This window comes from Podarcis filfolensis, assembly GCF_964270895.1.
Source record: "Podarcis filfolensis genome assembly, chromosome: 8".
Classification (NCBI taxonomy): domain Eukaryota; kingdom Metazoa; phylum Chordata; class Lepidosauria; order Squamata; family Lacertidae; genus Podarcis; species Podarcis filfolensis.
The window spans coordinates 79,675,052-79,694,064 of NC_139611.1; the positions used below are offsets into that span (position 1 = coordinate 79,675,052).

At 47.9% G+C, this 19,013-nt stretch overlaps 1 protein-coding gene and 1 long non-coding RNA gene across 3 annotated transcripts in view; one reads left to right on the forward strand and one right to left on the reverse strand.

Annotated features, from left to right (window-relative positions):
• The window catches only part of ERFL (ETS repressor factor like), a 159,484-nt gene that overhangs the window by 56,628 nt on the left and 83,843 nt on the right, over positions 1 to 19,013 (forward strand). The window lies entirely within an intron of this gene.
• Positions 7,068 to 15,957, reverse strand: LOC310769226. 2 transcript variants are annotated; one of them, XR_014551547.1, is made up of 3 exons: positions 13,705 to 15,957; positions 11,405 to 11,464; positions 7,068 to 10,868 (listed from the first exon to the last, which is right to left on the reverse strand). It is a non-coding gene; the product is annotated as an uncharacterized lncRNA (long non-coding RNA). The 2 variants fall into 2 exon arrangements; XR_014551548.1 differs by having other exon boundaries at positions 10,665 to 10,868; positions 15,519 to 15,957.

Genomic DNA, 19,013 nt, shown 5'->3' on the forward strand with positions numbered 1-19,013 from the left:
GAAGGTCCGCTTGTGGAGAGGAGCTAGCTTAGCCACATGGCTCTCACAAACCACTCTTGAGTTCCTATACGAATAATTTAAGAACTTTCACCACAGTAACTAAGCCAAGTTTTACTACCTGTGCAACTTTTTCTGAATGTTGTATGGAAAAGCACATGAATCTGATCTTTGGAGAGTTTGTAAGTAAACCATTTTAACTTACCAAATGTCTAGTGTTTTTCTATGCTAGGGGAAGAGGGAAGTTTCAGAACTCTCAAGGGCATATTTTAAAGGTCTAACAGTCTATATTTCCGTGCTTTACTTTGCTGCATAATTTGTGATTTTAAATCTCTGCTGGGGATCTTGGCATCCAGGAATTCTCTTCTTACACCTAATTTTTTTTCATAGAACCAACACTTAATACAATACAAACCAGTTAAAGCACCCCTCCCCCAGGAATCCTGGAAATTTGTTAAGGATGTTGGGAACTGTAGCTCTGTGAGGGATAAACTACAGCTCCCATGATTCTTGCAGGGGGTGTGCCTTAAATTTGCTTCAAACATATGGTGTATACACAGCCTCAGGGCCGATCCACACCACACATTTAAAGAATGTGACTCTCCCCTCCCAAATCCTGGGAACTGTAATTGGTTAAGAGTGTTGGGAATTGCATCCCTGTCAAACTACAATTCCCAGGATTCTTAAGGGGCAAGTCATATGTCCCAGGTATGATGGCAACGGTGTCTCTGGAGCTCTACCCAGGAGTTAGGCAGTTCTTTACTTCCTGGCTCCTGCTTTCCAGCACCAGCTGTCAACAGCAAGGTATGCAAAGACAGGAGCATACATTGACACAGACACATATAGATCTCCCCTGTGCTCATGCAGCTCAAACAGATGCAACACGAAAGAAGACCGTATTGCAATTTGAGTTTCTGTTTCTTGATGCTGCCTGTATGTCCTACATCCAGTGGGGCAAAAAGACCAGTTTCTGCTTGCATGACCGCCACCTGCATCCACATGGAGTAGGCTGTTTAGTGAGCATTTATTTTTATTTTTTTATAATATTTTTTATTGGTTTTCAGTTACAATAATCCAATAGAGTGTGCATTTAGCTGAATAGGCTCCACCCATGTAATCCTCCTCCTGCCTTTTTTTTTTTTTTTTGCAATAGGTTAATTGGCTTGGCAAGGCCTACTCTTACTAGCAATGGGTGTGCCAAACCCAGGGTCTGACTGAGGCAGATACTCTTCTGTGCAAGCCACAGTTTAACCCCTGCCAAGTACCACACAGAGGTACAGAAGAGTCTGTGTGGACTACCAGCTAGACTCGCAGGGGTCAGCAACCTTTTTCAGCCATGGGCTGGTCCACCGTCCCTCAAACCATGTGGTGGGCCGGACTATATATTTTGAAGAAAAAAAATGAATGAATTCCTATGCCCCACAAATAACCCAGTGGTACCTCAGGTTACATACGCTTCAGGTTACAGACTCCGCTAACCCAGAAGTAGTACCTCAGGTTAAGAACTTTGCTTCAGGATGAGAACAGAAATCGTGCTCCGGTGGTGCAGCGACAGCGGGAGGCCCCGTTAGCTAAAGTGGTACCTCAGGTTAAGAACAGTTTCAGGTTAAGAACGGACCTCTGGAACGAATTAAGTACTTAACCTGAGGTACCACTGTAAAAGCACACATTCTACTCATGTAAAAACACCAGGCAGGCCCCACAAATAACCCAGAGATGCATTTTAAATGAAAGGACACATTCTACTCATGTAAAAACATGCTTATTCCCAGACCATCCGTGGGCCGGATTGAGAAGGCAATTGGGCCACATCCGGCCCACGGCCCTTAGGTTGCCTACCCCTGGGTTAGAGTGCTGGAATAGGACGTGGAGAACTGGGGTTCAAATCCTGACTCAACCACGAAGGCCACTTGGGGGCAGTCCAGTGACATAGCTAGGCGCTCGGGCTCCCGTGCACCCGGGGGCGAGGCGAGCCATCCATGGGGGCGGGGCAAGCAGGGCAGGGCACTCTGGGAAGAGCCTGCATGGAGTCTGCCCGCCGCGTCCCCCTCAACCGCAGGCCCCGTGGTAAGTGCCGCCCCCGGGTAAGTGACACCCAGTGTGCCCTGCCCACCCCCCTAGCTACGCTGCTGGGCCAGTCGCTGCCTCTCAGCCTAACCTACTTCACAGGGTCATTGTGATGAAAAAGTGGAGAGAGGGAGGATATAAATGTGACAATTAATGAATTAATCCGCACACTCGGTTGAGCATGTGGACCCAGTGCTCATCCCTGGCTGTGAGTTTTAAGAGCACAGATAACACAGTCTTTGGTAGCTGCTCACATCTGCATACACATTGTTTATGTTCGTCTATGTGTTTGTATGCGTCAGGTGTGTGGAACGGCTTCACTTGTCCTTCCCTAGATGTTCACCAGCATTGCCCCCAACTCCCATAGGATGCAAGATGAAGCTGCAACTAGAACTTGCAGCATGTACACGTTTTGTACGCCAGCATGGTTTCAGGACCACATTTCCAAAGATTGGGCTGAACACACATGCCAAAAATCGAAAAAGAAGGGCATGCAATGAAACTTCATCCCAGTTGAAACATGTCAAGTTCTGGACAGGTTGGAAGAATTTTCGATGAAGAAATACATTTGTTTTGTTGGAAAACAGGACATAAAACAACTAATTGATTCACAAGCTTTAACAGGGGAACTTTTTGTTTTTTCTGTCCAGGCAAGGGCCACATTCCTTTGCAGGTCATCCGTTGTGGGTCATCTGTCTGTAGTGAGAAGCACCTGACATAAAACCCCGCTTCTCTCTCTTTCTGTCAATCTGTTCTATGCTACTGCTTCTCTCTCTCTCTCTCTCTCTCTCTCTCTCTCTCTCTCTCTCTCTTTATCTCCCTCGCTCGCTCTCTTCCTCCCTCCCTCCCTCTCTGCCACCCCTTCCTCCTCTTCCTTCACACCCATCTGCAGGTTCCACACACCTACTTTTTGCCCATCCCTAATTCCCAGCATAAGGGACGCGGGTGGCGCTGTGGGTTAAACCACAGAGCCTAAGGACTTGCTGATCAGAAGGTCAGCGGTTCGAATCCCCGCGGCGGGGTGAGCGCCCGTTGCTCAGTCCCAGCTCCTGCCAACCTAGCAGTTCAAAAGCACGCCAGTGCAAGTAGATAAATAGGTACTGCTCCGGCGGGAAGGAAAACGGCGTTTCCGTGCGCTGCTCTGGTTCGCCAGAAGCGACTTAGTCATGCTGGCCACATGACCCGGAAGCTGTACGCCGGCTCCCTCGGCCAGTAAAGCGAGATGAGCGCCTCAACCCCAGAGTCGGCCACGACTGGACCTAATGGTCAGGGGTCCCTTTACCTAATTCCCAGCATGCACCTTGGCCGTGTGCAAAGGCTGGAAGATGCTAAAGGGCTGGATAATGTTTCAAGCATGTTTCTTCCTACTGGCGCTGCTTCAAAGCCTGAGCTTGAGGACTGATCCCAGCTCTCCTTCCTTCTGCATTGGCAAAGGCCTGTGAGGGTAAGGGGAACAAGGTGCTGAGAGGCATTGCTAAGACATGGGGGGGGCAACTGTGTGAGTGCCACTGATAGCTGCATAAACTCTAGACTAGCCTTGATAACAGGCATCTGCCTTCAGTCACTTGCTGTTAGCATAGACAACAACCTCTGCTGGACTAATCTAGAGCTGTGTTGACGGATATGTCAGCTGTTAAGGAAGAGTAGGTCACTGCACTGTAGGGGGGAAATCTTGCAAGGCCTAATGGCAAGTTTATGTGATTCAAGATACCTAGCGGTAAAGCTTTTTGCTGGATACAACTTCAAGCTTCATATCTGAATTATCTCCTCGTGAAAGAGAAGAAAATCCCTGAACATAGAAAGGTAACATGTCAGGGGAAAAACTATGTTCTCTGTGTATGGCATGGGTAGGCAAGCTAAGGCCCAGGGGCCGGATCCAGTCCAATCGCCTTCTAAATCCGGCCCGTGGCTGGTCCGGGAATCAGCGTGTTTATACATGAGTAGAATGTGTGCTTTTATTTAAAATGCATCTCTGGGTTATTTGTGGGGCACAGGAATTCATTATTATTTTTTTCCAAAATATAGTCCGGCCCCCCACAAGGTCTGAGGGACAGTGGACTGGCCCCCTGCTGGAAAAGTTTGCTGACCCCTGGTGTATGGCATGGATGGGGAACCTAGGGTCTTCCAGATTATTTTGGACTACCATTCCCATCAGCCCCAGACAGCGTGGCAAATGGCCAGGGATGATGGGAGTTGTAGTCCTGCAACATAGAGAGGGTAACAAGTTACATAACTCTGGCATAGGGAGTCTCCCCACCTAAAATGTACACCAGCCCATTTTAGCTGCTGCCAGAAATGGTATTGCCCCAGAAAATGGTGCCACTTGATAAGCACATGTGATGAGCCTGCTGGATGATGCCAATGACCCATCTAATCCAGTACCCTGTTCTCACAGTGGCCAAAACCAGGAAGCAGGATCCGAGCACAAGAGCAGTCTCCCCTCCTACAGCTTCCAGCAACCAGCATTCAGAAGCATTGCTGCCTTTAAACCGGATCACAACCATTCGTAACTTGCGCTGGCACTGATTCTTGGTTCCAGATTTCCTCTGCCAAATACATTATCATTGTCTGTGCAGGTAGGTAGCAGGTAGTTTAAGGTACACGTATTATGTGTTTGTGTTTGAGTCTTCTCTCTCCCCAGTCCCGCCGCCCCCTTCACCCTGAGCCTATTCCCCTGCCCCTGCCCCATGGGCACATCATGCCCAATTGAAAAAGGGAGGCAGGCAGAATTTTCACAGCTGATAGAGAGAAAGACACAGGAGACATGCTGGTGGATGGAATTATGGCACCCGGGAGACAGAGTGAAGGGAAGAAGGATTGGGGAGGGGGATCGGAGAAGAAAGGAGAGGGGGGGAAATGGAGCGATATGGAAACATAGAGACAGAGAAAGGCAATTGCCGTGTTGATAGCCGGGCTTGATGGCCATGGTGACAGGCAAATAGCGTGGTGATTGCAGTCTGAGATATTGCAAAGTCCTCTGACCCCTCTAGCGCAACCGGTTAGAGAGGCAACGGCTGTGGGGCCTTGTTTCCAGCCTTCTCTAACACCCTCGCGCCCCTGGGAATGACCCCAAACCTCAGCATGCTGATGGAGCTGGGGGTGCCAGAGGAAATCTCCCAGCAATCCTTCCCTCCCACCCCGCAAGGGCAGCAATGTCTTTGTCAGGAAAGGGCTGCTTTGCAAACAAAACACCCATTGGCGTTTGATGTGTACACCAAACCATGGGGGCTGCTTGGGGGTGGCCATGGGGAGAAGTTTCCCCTGTCTTCATCTGGTCATTCCCTAGAGCCGTTCTCTGCCTCTAGCCAGCTCATGGGTCCTAGACACTGAAAGCCCCCTCCCCACAAGCTGTCGTTTTCATTGTGCATTCACGATGGTTTGTGCACAAGGTGATATTGGGGTGGTTATACGTGATCCTCCTTTCAAGGCGGTTCACTCCTGGAAAAGTTTTGGGGTGGTCATACTGCCTTGCTTACAATCAGCGCTTGTCCTCTTAACTTCCTGCCTTAATATTTTATGAAAGAAATGTTCCCATTTATGTTTTGTCCCTCTTTAAAGCCAGTGTGGTGTAGTGGTTTTCTTAACTTGGAGTCCCTCAAAATAGGGGGCGTCTTATACACAGAGGCGTGTTAAATACAGTGGTTCTTAGTTTTCCCCTTTCAGTTTTCCCCTTTCAGAGCCAGTGTGGTATAGTGGTTAAGAGCGGTAGTCTCGTAATCTGGGGAACTGGGTTCGCTTCCCCGCTCCTCCACATGCAGCTGCTGGGTGACCTTGGGCCAGTCACACTTCTTTGAAGTCTCTCAGCCCCACTCACCTCACAGAGTGTTTGTTGTGGGGGAGGAAGGGAAAGGAGAATGTTAGCCGCTTTGAGACTCCTTAAAAAAGGGAGTGAAAGGCGGGACATCAAATCCAAACTCTTCTTCTTCTTCTTAAAGAACTAAGAACTCTGCCGGATCAAGCCGAAGGGCCATCATCTTGGACCTTTACATAAAAACACTGAGTGGGGTTATCCGAAGTTTTGGAGTACGTTGTCTGCAACAAGCTGGTAATACACAGCTCTGCTTCTCCTTTACATCTGCAGGTGAAGCAGTGGATGTGCTGGACTGTTGTATTGGGCCAGCACATACACCTTTACATAATTCTAGAGCTCAACAATGCTCAGTTCATGTGGAACAATGGTGCAACCCAACAGGAGGGCTTAGAATCAGTACCCAGCACCCTTGCTCAACCTTGCCTTGGGCTCTCTGTGCTGAGCAATGGAGTCTATGAGCCACCATTTTAATTTTGTACACTTCTCCCCATTGTGACAAGAATCCAGAGCATTGTGGGCAATCTAAATGGTGGCTCTCACAGCTGTTTGTTGTTGCTCCTGTGACCAGACAAGTCCACAGATGGGGACCAACCAATGGAGTGGGGTCTCCACTAGAGAGAACTTTGCCAAGGAACCCCTCAAACTTGGAGCAGGCCCTACCAGTAGGCCTAACTGATGACGTGAATGAACTGTGTAAGCTTTGTGTATGACCCCAGATCCTCTGCAAGGCATTGTGGTTCTGTGACAAATGCACAGAAGTCGTTCAGCAGAGAAGCAGGGAAGTCCATGCAGAAAGCTTGAGAAGCACTGTTATGAACTACAGTGGTACCTCGGGTTACATACGCTTCAGGTTACATTCGCTTCAGGTTACATTCGCTTCAGGTTACAGACTCCACTAACCCAGAAATAGTACTTCAGGTTAAGAACTTTGCTTCAGGATGAGAACAGAAATCGGGCTCCGGCAGCACAGCAGCAGTGGGAGGCTCCATTAGCTAAAGTGGTGCTTCAGGTTAAGAACAGTTTCAGGTTAAGAACGTACCTCCGGAACAAATTAAGTACTTAACCCGAGGTACCACTGTATTAGCAACCAAGACTTACCGTATGTTGGTGTTTGGTGTTAAATTTGGAAGCTTAACTGAACATCATTGTTCAGCACTCTTTACCCAGAATATAATCACACTGAGACCCAAAGTTTGGAGAATAAGAAAACTAAGTTTATTAAAGGAAATACAAATTTGATAGGCAAGATCCTGTTGTTGTTTAGTCGTCTTAGTTGTGTTCGACTCTCCGTGACCCCATGAACCAGAGCATGCCTTGGAAACTCTCACTTCCTTCTCAAAGCTTCTCCTTTTTTATGTCCATGGAGTTTTCTTGGCATAATACTGGAGTGGTTTGCCAGTTCTTTCTCCAGGTGGATCACATTTAGTCTAAACTCTCGACTATGACCTGTCCATCTTGGGTGGCCCTGCACGGCATAGTTCAGAGCTTCTTGGAGTTATTCAAGCCCCTTCGCCACGACAAGGCAGTGATCCATGAAGGGGGGCAAGATCCTAGTTTTAGCTTATTAAGGTGGAGATACTAAGAGCCTCCTTGCTCTTTGTCCTCAGCAGGAGAGGGATGCAAATATGTCTCCACTCCCAGTGTAAGTAGGAAATGAGGACAGCAATATGACAGACCAATATGTCAGCACAAGAAGGACAGTCTAGGAAGCTTGGAGGTTCCTCTCTATCTACCCTTGCCATACAGGTCCCACCAAGTTAAATAGGAGTTGCTCCCAAGTAGGGATGAGGGAGAAATTTCGTTCAGTTCATATATAAAGGCAAACTTACATAACTCTCACTTTCTGAAGCAATATGTGAACTGAAGCACAGCCCTTCTTTGAAATTCACACTTCTCCAGCCAAGTAATGTGCACAAAAATGCATATATTAGGGGAATAAAAATGCATATATCCACATCTATAACATTAAAGAATACATTAGGTTAGGAACATTCATTTTGCGAAAGTATGCAGACATACAGGCACGTTTATTAAGACAAATTTGCACTAAAGTGCTGATAAATTTGCCTGAGTATTTTCCCTTTTTAAAAAAATGCTGCAGAAATGTGGCAAAGCTGAATTTAAGATCGGAAACACTGAGAGAACTCACAGGTAGGTGTGCTTAGAATAGCAGCCTTTGTTCCTTAAAATTTATTTGGGGCACCTCTTTTTCCTGACCCTATCCTCCTAGCAAAAATTACATTGCCAGTCACCCACCATTCTTAATTTGCCCAGAAGCCCTCAATAACTTTAAGCAAATTTGTACTGTGAGCTTGTACCCCCAAACCTTTATGTACTCAGAAATACCCCTGCAGCCCATAAATCCTTCTTCCTCTCACTAGCTACCCACATTCCAGCTTTAACCTCTAGAAACTATTCCTCCATTCCCCTTGCGAAACAAAAACAAAAGCAAACCCTAAGAACTGAATCTGGGTGGTTGGACTCCATGGGGCGGAGGAGGAGTTTGGAGGGCAGCAGCAATCTGTTTTTCCTACTGAGCTACCCATTCTGCTCCTTTCTAAGAACCAGGCAATACCCAAGAGACCTTGAGGAACAGTATTAGCTCTAATGGGAGAGCCCCATGCAGTGAACCACCCAGACCTCTCTTTAGCAGCTGTAGCTTCTTCACCCAAGCATCGACCCTGCCAGACCCTGCTAAGCAGACGGGCGGAATTCGACAGAGGCTGGAGGGCATGAATTACTGGAGCTGGAGAATGCTCTGCACATTTTAAAGAGGTCCTTCCATCCACCTCTGCTGGACTCACACCACCTGGAACCCTGCAGCCCAAACGATGGCAGGCAGCAACGTCCTATTTCATTGGTGCATGTACCTTGAAATATCTGGACTCTTACCAGTTTCTGTTTACACGTGTTACCAAGTGGTGAGAAGTGCCTGGGGAGACCCCAAGCCTTTTCATGACCACTTCATAATCCTCTCTTTGACTTTCCCTTCCCCACCCCGACTGAAGTTATCTGGAATATCTTTTAGGGGTAGTCACTGTAAATGAGACATGTGGCTCTCCAGTCGTTGGGCTCCAGGTCCCATCAGTCCCAATGGTTGGGGGTGAAGGGAGTTGTAGTCAAATGATATCTGGAGCACCACAAATCCCCTTCCATATTCTAGATTGTATCCAGCGTGACGACAGCTTTTCCTTTCTGACTTATGGCTGAGCTGCCACACAGTGTCGGCAATGGTGTCAGAAGTGGACTGGTTATGGACAACGGACTTTAGGTTGCTAGCCTCTGCTCCTAACTCTTTTGTTGTGCCAATGGTCAGCTTAAAAGGTAAAGGGACCTTTAGGTCCAGTCCATTAGGTCCAGTCGTGGCCAACTCTGGGGTTGTGACGCTCATCTCGCTTTATTGGCCAAGGGAGCCGGCGTACAGCTTCCGGGTGATGTGGCCAGCATGACTAAGCCGCTTCTGGCAAACTAGAGCAGTGCACAGAAACAGTGTTTACCTTCCCGCCAGAGCGGTACCTATTTATCTACTTGCACTTTGACGTGCTTTCAAACTGCTTGGTTGGCAGGAGCTGGGACCAAGCAACGGGAGCTCACCCCGTCGTGGGGATTCGAACTGCCGACCTTCTGATTGGCAGGTCCTAGGCTCTGTGGTTTAACCCACAGCTCCACCCGCGTCCCACAATGGTCAGCTTAGGTAATTCTAATTTATTCTAATTTAGGTAATTCTGAATTTATCAGTCTTGCAGCAGCAACAACAGCACACAAACCCAATATGGCAATTTGTATTACTCTGCATACCTCAAAACTCAAAATGTGGCAAGCCAGCTCTGCTGACTTTGGGGTCCCCCTTCTGGAACTTCTGGCCTAAATTCCTACCCTAACAGTACCACTCTGTGTCAGAGGATACCAATTGCAAATGGGGGAATGTCTCCAATATTCAAGTTCTTGCATTTCTGGTTAAAGGAGCTCAGCGAGCGAGAATGAGAAAGATCTCTGCCAGAAAGCTTGAAACAGCTGTTTCAAGTTAGAGCAGATACACCTGGTTTACATGGGCCAGCGGTCTAACTGAAAAAAAAATAGATTATACCTAATTTGATTTTGGCAATTGATTGCATCTAAAGTATTGATTAGGAAACTGGGGGTGAGGTGGTCACAATAAGTGGATTCCAATTTTGGGGGGAAATTCTGTGGCTGACCTGAATGTACAACAGGATCGACCAAGGCAAGCACCTTTGAGCTTATGAATACTGCTCTGTAAAAAGAGTTGTGTCTTTGATGGCACCAACCATGCACAATGCCCCCCCCCCAAAAAAAGGATTCTCTTGAACGACTTCTCTCTGCTCATTTTGGAACCATTGAGTTCCTTCCTGGAAGATATAACCTCCAATCAGTGTTGTGGTGGTAAATTTTGACGTGCAGGAGCTTCTAATTACAGCCTTCATAGCCATGTCCCCAGTGATGGTCCAGAAACATGCTGGGGGGGGCAGAATTAGGATATCATTCTTTATCACTTACATAGCATGATTGCAATCCTACACAGTTGCCTGGAAATAAGCTCCATTGAACTCAGTGCTTACTTTTGACAGCATAGGTTCAACTGATTAAACACACTGAGCATTAGCAAAAGATCTTCAGCCATCTGAAATGCAACATTTAGCTTCTAATCAGAAATGCAAACCATCTCGCAAATAAGTGTTGCTGGCATGAAGTAGGAACCCCGTCAAAGGAAAGAAGAAGCCGTTCTCTTCTTTATTACTTGACTCATTTTCTGTCTTCCTTTATTCTAATCTGTCACAAACAGTAAAAACGTGAAACCCTCAGGATACTTGTCAGAGCAAGGAAACGTCATCAGTTGCTCTGCCAGACGATGTTGTTGCCCTTGCTCTTTAAAAGTCTTTGAACTATTCTCACACAAACACCCAGTTGCTTCTCCACTTCGCCACTGGTCTTCATATCCTTTCTTTCCAACATGATCTAGCCAGTTCTCTCCAACCTGAGGAAGACATTTAGCCCATATTCACAGAAAGAAACAGGAACCTATACGAATAATACTGGTGCATGCTATCATTTGCTTTTGATATTTTCTTCTTCTAGTTTCCTGTGGTGCAGGGCCGGTTTTCCCTCTCTTTCTGGGAACCTCAGTGAACCAAGATTAAGCTTTCCACACCTCCTTACGTGCATGTATGGAAGAATGAAGGTGGGACGTAATTTGAGCTAGGGCTCAGCCCCCTGGACCAGTTCTCGGTGCCTAGAACAGTGTTTTCCAACCTTGGGCCTCCAGCTGTTTTTGAACTACAGTTCCCATCATCCCTGACCGCTGGTCTTGCTAGCTAGGGATGATGGGAGTTGTAGGCCAAAAACATCTGGAGGCCCAAGGTTGGGAAACACTGGCCTAGAATATATGACAGCATGATAAACATAGGCAGCATCAGTGGAGGCTGGGCCCTTAGGGAAAATAGGGCACTGCCCCACCAACCTCAGTCAGCCCAAAGCTAGCCCCCCCCCCCCCCCGTCTGCCTGCCTACTTACGATCCGTCCAGTGGGCGAGTCCAGGCTTTCTGCTTCCTCCGTGTTGCACCTTGTGGGATTCTGTAAAAAAGGAAAGTAGCAATGAATCTAGCATTAGTATCTTTCGGCCTCCCAGTGCGCCACCCTACACGTGCACTGAGTTGCCCACCACAATGAGGGGACCCAGCGCCATGTGACACATCCAACCCCCCGCCTAGCACACCAGCACTCACCTGGTGGGGGCTGGGGAGGGTGATCTTCACCCTCCCCACATCCTGCCCAGCACATGAGAGCTCTCCCAGCTGCAGCGGGGGATTGCAACCCTCTCAACTTTTGGGGAGCTCAGCCCCCTCCCCACAAATATTGAGGGGGCCGAAGCCCCTTCCGCCCCCTAGAGTTGGCACCCCTGCCACCCTACCAAATTCAGTAGACTCCAGCCATCACTGGGCAGGCATGTTCTGGGCAAAGTAGTTGCAACCTGCTCCTCAGAAGCAGAATAGGGGATTGTGAAAATTTCAGGTTCCTGAAAACTGCACCATTCATTTAAATAAAAAACATGTTTCTAGTTTTTATGGCTGCAAAGATAGGCCTGACAGTGTGCGAGCTATACTTGATGAATCTAGCAGCCGAAGTTTTATCTTGGTGCTGGCCAAGAAGCGAGGCCGCAGTGCTCTGCATAGCTCTTTGCCCTTCCCATTGAGTGGTGCAATCTGAATAAGCCATGCAAAATCGTGTCCATTCTGTCAATTCGTGAAGTTTGTAACCTGGTTTTTGTTCTGCACAGAATTTGAGCTACCTCGACATAGAATCGACGTATAAAATGTTTGCAGAGCATACGCAACTTGGAGTACGCTTTTCTCTCACCAGCTAAGCCCGGCAACTACATCATATCCAGAAGGCAACCCAACAGGATTCTGATAGGCCTGGAAAAATGGGCTGTTTCTAAAACTATGCATAGAGAATTATGTCTACAGCTCCCTGGAAACAGAACTTCAGGGTGTTAGCAATGTCTCTTACTTCAATGGTCTTCAAGCTGGAGGTTGCTCTGACCTTCCAAAGACACTGGAAGCTGCCTCACTCAGACTGATGCTCCATCAACTTAGTATTGCGTCCACAGTACACTGGCAGCAGCTCTCCAAGGTTCTGGAAAATCTTTTCCAGTACCATATTTTTTGCTCTATAAGACTCACTTTTCCCCTCCTAAAAAGTAAGGGGAAATGTGTGTGCGTCTTATGGAGCGAATGCAGGCTGCGCAGCTATCCCAGAAGCCAGAACAGCAAGAGGGATTGCTGCTTTCACTGCGCAGCGAACCCTCTTGCTGTTCAGGCTTCTGAGATTCAGAATATTTTTTTTCTTGTTTTCCTCCTCCAAAAACTAGGTGCGTCTTGTGGTCTGGTGCATCTTATAGAGTGAAAAATACGGTACTTCCTGGGAATGCCAGAGGTGGACCATGGCACCTTCTGTATGCAGAAGATGTGCTGGTGTCAGATGTGGTGGACCTACATTTGGGGGCCCCTGAAGCTTGGACTGTTATGGGGACCCCTTCACGACCAGCAACGAGGTCTGGGGTAACCACTGTTATCTTTTTCAGTGGGGTTGTTTACAGCATCTGTGCTACCGACTCAAAAAAAAACCCCTTGTGATTGTTGAAATATATGCAACAACAAAATTAATCAATTTTGAGTCTCAGATTGGATCTGCTAGACCCGATTTTTTAAGTGATGTGGGCTAAAGTTTCTTCCGGGGGCCTCCTGGGTTTGGAAGAGTTTCCAACTAAGTTCTGCCTCCAGCTGTGGCCAGTAGCCATTGATAGCCCTCTCCGCCAGTGTTGGGCATGGCCATTGTATAAGTGGGATTTCCTACCCTTAAGGTGAGCAGAACATCAAGCAGCAGTCATAACCCTATAGCTGTGTGAGCAAGGGGTTGCCCTAGCAGTTATGTGTTTCTGTTCTCGAACACCCCGTGTGTGTGTGTGTGTGTGTGTGTGTGTACACAGAGAATGACCAGATGCATCATGCCCCCCCCCCGGTGGGGTTAAATAGCCTTCCTCCCACATTGTGGCTGGGGAAAGCTTATGTAGCATGACTTGTCCCTGTGATAAATGGGGAGGTTTCCTATTGCACGCCTGGCTAGCTGTGAGTAGATCCAGAGAGAATTCTTACAATGATCCCTATGGACAAAGCCACCAAACGACAACAACGCACTCTTGTCTGTGTGTGCACACTCCTGCACACACACTCTTTGTATTCTCTCTCTTTCATATAAGACCGGAGGTGATATTCAATAGCAACAGACTTCGTTGTGTCCATTCTTACACTTACGTCCTACACAAGCTGTCCTTCGTAGGGATAGGTAAGTAAGCCGGCAGATAGACATCAGCGCCTGAACGCACACTCAGAGCTTTGATAACAAATATACTCATACCATTAATCACATCCACCACAATATTTCCACAACATTGCATGTTCATATGCGCATTCCATTCTGTGCGCACTTTCTCATGTATGGGCTCTTATAGTCACTCACATATTTCCCCATTTATACTGCACACTTTCTATACAAATGCACATTTTTGCAGCTCCTATGTATTGTGCACAGAACAAAGTCCTGTGTAAATGTACTCTTGCGCATAGTTAGGTGTTATTGTTTTTAAATCTGTCCATCTATATATCTTACTCTATGCACAAATCACTTTTAACAGGCAGAAGCACATCATGATAAATGCTGTTTACTAGACCTCTTTATAACCAGTGTGCTCTACCACCCCATCTCATTGGGGTAGAGCATGGTGAACATTATAGTGTACAAACTCTGTGAATCTCATCCTTTTCCATTTCAACACACATTGTGCCAAATCAACTGTGTTCACCCATCAAGGCCATGTTCACATCCCATCCGTCACAAATTCCTGCATAAATCTCTGCCTCGCACATTCATGCCAAGGGGGTCCAACAAGGTGCCCTACGGGTGTTCAGGACTACAAATCCCATCATCCCTGAATATTGGGGATGGTAGGAGATGATCTGGAGGGTACAACATAGGCCACCCCTGCTTCACACTCTTGAGTGCCACTTCATGTTAACTTTTCCCAACATGAGTACTACTAATGCTTGTTTAGGAAGAGTCAGAGGCAGCCCACAAACAGTTCTGCTACACAGCTGGATTTCACATTCTCACACTCCCGCCTTCCTTTCTGTTTCCCCCCAAAGGGTCCTTGAAGAGAAATGTTGAATTCTCCCTTGTTGAATTAAGTCCCTTGTTTCTTCCTTTTCCAGCCTGAGGCATGTGCGTGCGCGCGCACACACCGCTCACATTTATTTCATCCAGTGTTTATGCTGGGGTGAGAAAACAGTGTCCCTCCAGATGTTGCAGCTCCCATCTTCCCTGATCACTGGCCATGCTTGCCAAGGCTGTTGGGAGTTGTGGTTCAGCAATAACTGGAGGAGGTTCACAGATTCCCCATCCTTTCTTCATGCAAAGGGAATGGTAGGCAGGAAATGTATTGAGAGAAATAAGGGGAAGGTGAGCTGGGCTTTGGAAAAGCATGGGGTAGTAACCTCCTCCCCTCCAGGATAGGGTAGGCATGGAACATTGCTCCCACATCTGCCCTGCCATAGGTGGTGCTTGGCCAAGTCTCTGGATGGAGTCAGATTTCAAAAGTGTGGTGGTGATGGGACTAATAACTCTGATCCTGCATGCTCTGAAGCATGGCAGACCTGTGGTCAATTCACTACCTCTTATCTCTCAGTGCACCATTCAGAGAGATCCCAACATCTGTAGAGTTCTGAAAGAGCATTCACACAAATGCTCCCACCACCAAATGCTTGTCTTGGTTTCTGGTGGCCTTTGTCAACACCTCTGGACCTTCCCCATGTTGCTGGACTACAACTCCCAGAATCCCTGGCCAATGACCACACTGGCTGGGGCTGATGGGAGTTGTAGTCCAGTAGCATCTGGCGGCCACCCATTCCCCTCCACCAGCTTTGGATACACTTCCTGTCACAAAAGAAACAAGAACTGGGCCATTGCCAGATGTTTTCGGGGAGGGCTTCTAGAGATGAATCTGTGAGGGAGATGACTCTTTCAGAGTTGGCAGGAGATATTGGTAACGGTGCAGAATTACCTCCCTACACACCTCTTTATTTTGCTTTCTTCTTCTTTTTTTAGGACCCACCCTATTCTCCTGATTATAATCTCTTTTAACAGTTTTCAGTGCTGTATTGGTAAATTGTTGCAACCCACCCTGAGCCCTCATGGTGAAGGGCGGGTAAGAAATCTGATAAATAATAATGAAATAGAAAAATACTCCTTACTAGTTGCCGCTCCTCTGTCCTAGTTGTTGACACACTTTCTCCCATTCCAAAGCCCTTGACCCCTTATGCTTTTAGCAGCCTCTGAAACATCTCAATTGCTTTCATTGTTACCCTTCTTTTCCCCATGTAGTCCATCCTTTCATTCATCCGATAAGCAGTGTTTCTATCCTACCATTCCACCCTTCTTTCAGCCAACCCTATAGATATTGACTATATAGTATTCACCAAAACCATCAGAGTCTTTCTTTCTTTCTTTCTTTCTTTTTTCTCTTATCCCCCAAATTCAGCTGGTCTGCCCATCCATCCATATCCATCCACGTTATGCAGCATCTTTTATTCCTCTCATCCTTCCTTCCTTTCTTTTCCTCCACTCTGCCTGTCTATCTCGCCACTCATCCCAATGTCCACCTCTCTCCTTTCTCTCTCTCCTTTCCTCCTTCTAGCCTTTCTCCCCATGGTTATCCCCCCTTCCCTCCCGCCTTCTCTTCCTTTGTCTCTCTCTCTCTCTCTCTCTCTCTCTCTCTTTTCTCTCTCAAGTGTTTTCAATTTTATTCTGAGTGGAATTAACTACCCCTGATGTCAAATTGCCGCCGAAATCGATAATAATATCTTTACAAAAGAGGATATTCTTCTCTCTCGGAACGGCCCCTGAAAAATGGAAAATTTAGTCGAAATTGATTCATTACTTGACACTTTATAGGACGGGCCTGCTATTGATCGGAGCCTGTCATGTCCTATCTGCCTTAATCGAAGTTGAAGTCCAGTGTCGATGGTGGGTATTTTTCATAATTCCAGGAGACCAGACAGATACAAAAACACACACACGGACTCCGTTCCCCACCACCCTCTGCAGTCTCCCCGGGTGGAAAGGGGGGGGCGAGATCTTCCTGAACCCCCCACCCCAAACAGATCGCCCTGGAGAAGGAAAGATCTTTCTTGAAACACACAAACCATCCCCTGCACACTCGCAAATCAGGGAACTTCAGCACAATAACCCAGATCCAAAATGAATCCTGTGTGTGTGTGTGTGTGTGTGTTGGTGTTGCTTCTCACACACACATCCAACCTTCTCCACCGCCCCAGTTCAGCTGTTGTGTGTGTGTGTGTGTGTGTGTGTGAGAGAGAGAGAGAGAGAGAGAGAGAGAGAGAGAGAGAGAGAGAGAGAGAGAGGAGGCTTTTTTTGTTTATTAAGGCGGTTTGTGGCTTGGTAAAGAAAACCTATGAATCAGCCAACATACTCACTCTCTCTCTCTCTCTCTCGTGTGTGTGTGTGTGTGTGTGTGTAAACCCTAGCTGAGTGTGTGTACCTACACAACACACACCAACAGTGGTAGAACTTATGCAGTCTTCCCTATCCACCTGCCCTCAAACATTTTCACCCTGGCTCCCTCTTACACACACGCTCGCGCGCGCGCGCGATCTTCTATTCACGCATCCTTTGCCCCCGCACATATTTATTGCCTCCCGTACTGCCCCCATCTCTTACACGCGCGCGCAGTTTCCCTCACACAATACTTTCTCAGCTGCGCACCGGTCGCGACCCTCCCGCCCTTTCCTCTGGCAGGCGCCACAGCTTGGGCTTCTTGCACGCGCAGCGCGGCCCTTCGAGAGGCCTTTTCCCCTCACACCACCAGCCCGGCTGGCTTCAGTATCTTCCCCCAACACGCTCCTTTCCCCTCAGGACGCCTTCTTCACTCACTCTCACCTATTTACACACGCGCAATTTCCCCCCTCTCACATATATGGCATCCCTCCGCCTCTGGCACACTTCTAACACACTCCTCTCAAACGGACGTTCTTCCCTGGCACACATACACTCCCTCTAACGGAAACTTTTCCTCATACCTAACCTCTCTAACAGTTCCCCCCCCCCCTCTCTCTCTCTCTCTCTCTCTCTCTCTCACACACACACACACACACACGTCCTCTGGTGCGCGTGCGCGCAAATACGCGCACACACACACACACACACGTGTCCTGTCACCGACGAATTTTCCTCACACGGCGTCCTCTCAATACTACCACACCATAGCTGTCAACTTTTCCCTTTTCTTGCGAGGAATCCTATTCGGAACAAGGGAATTTCCCTTAAAAAAGGGGGAAACGTTGACAGCTATGTACCACACACGCCTCTTAAAAACAGTCCCTATGCTTTTCTCCGACGGGCATCGCCACAAAACTCTCTCACACTAGCGCGGCGGGCGCTCGCGCATCCGTTAGTGTTTCTCTCACACGGCGGCGTGCCCTCAGACGTTAACACACGCCTCTCTCTCTCACACACACACACACACACGAACATTGCTCCACAGCCACGTCCCTTTCTCTGACGCGGACGCTTTTCCCGCGCAATTTCCCTCTCACACGCGCGACCCCCTCCCAGCCACCACCACCTCCTCCTCCGGCTTCCTCCCTCGCGCGCAGACTCACTTTCCCGCGCTCGCGCCTGCCCACGCGCTCTGAGGGCTTAACTAGACTTTAATTGGACTTTTCTCGACTTTCTTTTCCCGCCACCTCCTTCCTTCCTTCCTTTCCTTCTATGGTCCCCTCACGGCTCCTTCCTCACCCAAAGACTCGAACCTTCTGCCTATGGGACGGTTACTCTTTTGTTTCTCCTCCACCCTCTCTATCCCCTGCGAAGGATTTTCTTCTTCTCCTTCTCCTCCCCAACCCCCCTCACTCACACACACATTTGACGCTTGCTTTGCTATCTTGGAAAGCTTTTGCACATAAATTTCCCCTCAGCCTTCCTCCCTTAGATTCCCACCAATTTAGCCAAGCCCAGGTCTTTAAAAAAAGGAAAGGAGGTGTGTGTGTGTTTGTGTTTGTGTGTGTGTGTGTGTATATATATATATATATATAGGCGCACAGCGCGAGAGAAAATACCTTGGGTGCAGTTGGCAGTTTCTCCAGCACCCTCTGGAGTGGGAAAGCGGTCGATATTTAATTGTTATTGCAAGCAGGGAGTGCAAAAAAAAAGAGAAGGGGAAAAAAGGAGAGAGAGAGAACCTACTACTCTGGACTATTTGTATTGTGAGAGTGTGTATTGCTGCTTGTTGGTGCTGATGTGGGACGTGTGCCACAACGTGCGCGCGTGTACACACACACACACACACACAGCCTCACTGAGGGAACCTTCCCAGTTTAAAAGAGGGAGGTTTAATATATTGGGTCTTGGTGTCCAAGAGACACTTGGAAAGAGCTTCCTGCACATACGCCGTGGAGGCGAGCAGAGGGACTGGGCCAAATTCTCCATCCTAACTTCTGCAGCAGCGCTGCCCCAGAGGTCAATCCCATTGAGCTCCATGGGGCTTTTGCTC